This window comes from Mandrillus leucophaeus, unplaced genomic scaffold (genome assembly GCF_000951045.1).
Source record: "Mandrillus leucophaeus isolate KB7577 unplaced genomic scaffold, Mleu.le_1.0 Scaffold477, whole genome shotgun sequence".
NCBI lineage: Eukaryota > Metazoa > Chordata > Mammalia > Primates > Cercopithecidae > Mandrillus > Mandrillus leucophaeus.
This window is the reverse complement of record NW_012105109.1, coordinates 1,440,977-1,446,531: the sequence shown is the minus strand read 5'-3', so window position 1 is coordinate 1,446,531 and position 5,555 is coordinate 1,440,977.

Genomic DNA, 5,555 nt, shown 5'->3' with positions numbered 1-5,555 from the left:
GGTCTCGATCTCCTGACCTCGTGATCTGCCCACCTTGGCATCCCAAAGTGCTGGGATTACACGCCTGAGCCACCGCGCGTGGCCTCGTTTTTCCTTTTCTAAGTGAGAGGGCTCGCCACTCCCAGCACTGTTTCTGATAGGGAAATTAATGCAGGAGTGACCCCTGCTGGCTGGTAACTGGAAATTCGGCAGGGCTTATTTGAGACACTCTAAATGGATAAACACAGCCCCTAAAATACCTTTTCAATCCGAAGCTCGATTCCAAGCTTCTTGCTAAGGGTAAGGCCCTAGAAAGAACAACCAGGTTTGAGGCATCCAAAGTCAGGCCACAAGCACAATGTAAATGGGCAGGACCAATTCGTGCCAATTAAACCCCACCCCCAGCCCCACAGAAGGAGGCCATGCTTCATGGAATAAACAGGCCCAGGGAACTCACAGGTTGTTGGCAGCAGAAGAAACAGGAGGCATAGGTGACGCCGGTCAATTCCTATTCTCCAGGTTTTCCCTGCTTCGTGGGTACGTATCACATCAGTACTTACGGCCAGCACCTGCCAAGGTTGCCAGGACTCAGGGATGACAGGTGGAAGGGAAAGGGAGGATGCTTGCTTTCTCTCTTTATCACACCTTGAGTTTTTGCTGAAAGAAAGAAGGGAATGAGGGATGCCTCTATTCCCTGTCTTTCAGAATGGGTAACCAGTTCTCATTACCACCTCAGCTTATACTCCTCTGGAGTGTGTCCTGAACCATTGGGACTGTTTTGACCCTCAAAATCTGAAGGAAAAACTCCTAATAGCCTTCCGCACAAAGGTTTGGCCAAATTACGATTTCCAGCAGTGAATGACTTGACCTCAGGAAGGAGCCATTTATTTTGATACCCTTTGGCAGCTGGAACTTTTCTATAGATGTGAAGACAGATGGTCTGAAGCCCCATATGTGTAGGCTTTCCATACCTTGCAAGGCAATCCAGACCTTTGCCAACAGCGTAAGATTGATCCAGCCCTCCTATTTGCTGTCTCAGGGAAGGCTGCAAGGGGCAATCCCAGGGAATTAAAGATACAAATCCCAAAGGCACTCCCAGTTGAGAAGCTAGCTCCCTCCACCCCTGCTCCTCCAGGTCCACCCTGACTTGCCCATCTGGCTTCATCCTCTCACTTGCCCCCTCCTAGAAATCCTCACCCTAAACAAGCCCTTGTTTCACTCTTGCCCCTCCAACAGATGCCCAGTAAATTTGGGCCCAGTAAGTTCCAGGTCCTCTTCTCCCAACAGTACTTAAAGCAAATCAAGAGGGATCTTGGCAAGTTTTCAGATAACCATGATAGATATAGAGACAGTTTCCAGAATTTCACCCAAATATTTGAACTCTGATGGAGAGACGTTATGTTATTTTTGAATCAGACCCTGATGGACAATGAGAGGCAGTCCACTCTGCAAGCAGCAGAGAGATTTGGGGATGCGCTTTGCATCACATATAGCATCAAGGAAGGGGGCAAATATTATGCAACTGGAAGATACGCAAAACCAGTGAATGACTCTAAATGGGATCTCAATGACGAGATGGAAGACTGGAAAAGGAGACACTTTCAGATGTTTATAAGGGAGGGCTTGCACAGGACTAAGACCAAGCCGCTCAATTATGCTAAGTTGTCCATTATTGACCAAGGATTTGCTGAGAACCCAACTGCCTTCCTGGAAAAGCTAAGAAAGGCCTTGGTAAAACACACCTCTCTATCCCGTGATTCAGTCAAGAAACAGCCAATCCTAAAGGATACATTTATTACTCAGGCAGCCCCTCATATCAGGAGGAAGTTCCAGAAATGGCCCTGGGACCAGATACACATTAGAGAACCTCCTGAAGTGGCCACCTCAGTCTTTTACAATAGAGAAAGGGAGACGCAAGAAAGAGGCAGAAGCTTTAATTACCATGGTGCAAGCCCTCAAATAGGGTGCACCTATTAACTGCTAAAGAGATGGCAAAAACAGTGATCTCTCTTCTAAAGCTTACCCACTCCCACATAAGGTTTAATATGTTTCACCACGGTGAAACACCTCTGGATACAATGTTGCTGTTAGTATATTTCACTTCTTGTCTCTAATCTTTGGCACTAAATTATTTCCTTGCATAATACACATGTTTAACCCATGTATACTTAACCTTATAAAACTTGTTCGTTCGTTCGTTTGTTTGTTTGTTTTCCTCTCATGCCTAGAAGCCATAAAACTCCAAATGGCCAGGCAATTGGAGCCTTGGATGATAGCTCCTGATTTGCTAGAAACCCTTAGATAGACCCCTGGGAGAAGTCTGATTGCTGTTCTCCCCAAAACAACACCCTCTGTCACCAGGAAGTAGCTTAAGACTAGTCATCACCCATATTTTAACAGCAGTTTGATGTACCTCTTCAGAGGGGGGAGATGACACAGGACGGGGGCATGGGTAGAGAAGGGCAGGTCCCTTGTGAGGGCTCCCATAGGCCTGTGCCCATGGGCCTAGGTGAGGACAGACATTTCTGTTTTTGTTCCCAAATGTTGCATTTCCTAAGACCACCTTGGCTTGCCACACCCCCATCCTGTATCTGTAAAATCCCTGAGACCTTTGCGGGCAGAGATTCACAGGCAGCTGGAGGAGAGGAACGCATCAGAGGAAGAACATACAAGTGGCTGAACATCGAGAGGAACACACTGGCAGAAAAGCACACTTACAGGCACTAGCAGATGCAGGCAGGTCATCGACCAGCAGAACGAAGCAGAGTCTGGCCAAAGTGGTCAGAGGAGACCCCAGCCACTAAGCGGCCGACTCCAGGGGAAAACCACCTCTGTTCTTGCAATAAGGCAGAGGGTCTAATTGAGCTGACTAACACAAGCTGCCCATAGACGGCTAAACTGAAAGAACACATTCTAACACATGCCCACTGGGGCTTCAGTTGTTAACATTTACCCCTAAATACTGCCATGGGGTTGGAACCCTACAGCCTGGATGCTTCCCATAGAGGTTTGAGCAGTGGGGCACCCCGCTGCAGGTGATGGGAGATGCAAGCTGCACTCCCATCACCTAAACTGTGAGGAGGACAAGGGAAGCCATCTCTGGAAATAGACCAGAATTCATTACTGAAGTGAAAAATTTCAAAAGGAAGGAAGAATAAAGGAAGGCAGGGAGGGGGAGGGCAGGAGAAGGAGGGATGGAGGGGAGAGACAAAGAAAGAAATGTATACATACATACATATATGTGTGTGTGTTTGTGTGTGTGTAGACATTGTTAAAGATATACATATATCTACTTTATCTATCATCTATCCACATATCTGTCTATCTTCAATGTTGAAGTTGTAAAGATGAATCCTTAGATGTGTCATTGAAGCATTTACCTTAGTGAACAGCATTGCAATCTCAGATAATTGTATCATGTTAGTTATTGAGTTAACCAAATTCAACTTTCAATTAATTTTGACATTTAAGAGAAGCGTATGTTAGCAAAACTAAATGTATGTTAGCCAAACTGGGATCATAAAAACCAATCTGTCTTTTTTATCAACTTTTTATTTCACATTACACAAAATTTATGTTAGGTGCCTTTGTGGAGAGGTTTTCCAGATAAGGTGGTGGGAGAGGAAATGTTGTCTCTGGTTTCCTACAGTAAAGTACCCTGTAACAATGTCCCTTTTCATATTTATTCAAATACATATTTTTCTTATTCAAAAAATGTCAAACAATATGTTTCAAAAATGGTTATGACTTCCTGCCTTCTTATTTGGGCAAATACAAATAAAACATCTAAATTTAAGAAATAAGATTACAGTATCTAAAATAAGTTGGATAATGAGTAGAGGTTTTTGGGATTTCCTTTGGGGGCATGGAGGAAGAAAGTTTGAGATATGTTCCACATAGAGCAATCTCTAAAAATGTATTGGTGTCGCAGACACAATTGACATATAGTTATCCAATTGTCATGTCTTGCTCATCCTTAAAAAAAATAAAGCAAACTTCAAGTTTAATCCTTTTTTATTGTGTCTGAAACTGATTATGGAACAACTGAATAACTATGTGCTAGCTTGTGTATTGTTGTCGTGCATTGAAAGCATTTCATTGTTATACTCTTCCTTTCAAAGTATCAATTAAGTATCACAAAAGTAATAAAGTAATTACTACTTCTAATGTAGAGGGATAGAGAAACAGAAACTGTGCTATTTGTTTTAATTACAATTATTAGTACTGCTTTAATCACTTTACTCCCACAAATACCCATTGAGTTATGTACTAGATCATTTTACTTACAGGCTTAGAAAGAATAAATGATTTGCTCAAATTCTACTAGACACTAAGTAGTGGAGCCTGAATTCAAGCATAGTAATATTGGACTCCAGCCTTCTCACTCCCACCAACCCCACATAGGTACACAAAACACAAATACATACACACAAAATCACATACCAAAATATTTTTAACATATAGATTTATGAGATAATATGGATTCATTCTCAACATATCCAAAGTGATTTCAGTAAATTGCCATCTTAAAATATTAGGACTTTAACATGTAGTTCATATGTTGACAATGGTTACTTTCAAGGAAATTAGCATATATGGGGGACTGGTGATGAAGAGTATGTTCACCTTTTACTCTATTAAATTCTTCTACAGTTCTTGAACATTTTATAGTGAATGTATATTTAAGTGTTACTTATGTAAAACAAACAAAGAGCACAAATTTTAAAAATTAAAAAAAAACTATTAAGAAGTTTTGATGTGTCAGTGACCTAAGATATTGGAATTATAAGTCACTAAAATGGAATCTAATACAGAGTTGGCATAGTGTTTGCAAGTTGAAACCCAGCCATCTCTGGAAATAGACCAGAATTCATTACTGAAGTGAAAAATTGTAATAGTGACTAGATATCAATATCTCATTTTTTTCTTCCTATTACGGAAAGAAATAAAAGTAGATTAGATGGGAGACACAATCTACTTAAAATCCAGCAGACATCAAAAACCTTATACATCATGATTAAGTAGGATTTATTCCTGGGATCCAAGACTGTTCCAACAGATGCAAATCAATAAATATGATTCACCACATAAACAGAATTAAAAGCAAAAACCTTGTGATCACCTCAATAGATGCAGAAAAAGCTTTCAACATAATCCAACATCTCTTCATGATAACCACACTCAACCAACTGGACATAGAAAGAACCTACCTCAAAATAAGAGCCATCTAGGACAGATCTGCAGCCAACATCATATGGAATGGGCAAAAGCTGGAATCATTACCTTTGAGAACTGGAAAACGACAAGGATGCCCACTCTCAACCTTCCTATTTAACAAGTATTAGAAGTCCCAGACAGAGCAATCATGCAAGAGGAAGAAAAAAAAAAAAAAAAAAAAGGCATTCAAATAGGAAAATAAGTCAAACTAACTCTTTTCACTGAGCACTTGATTCCATACCTAGAAAACCCTAATGACTCCACCAAAATGCTGCTAGAACAGATAAAAGATTTTAGAAAGGTTTCAGGATACAAAAGCAATGTGCAAAAATCTGTAGCATTTCTATACACCAATAATG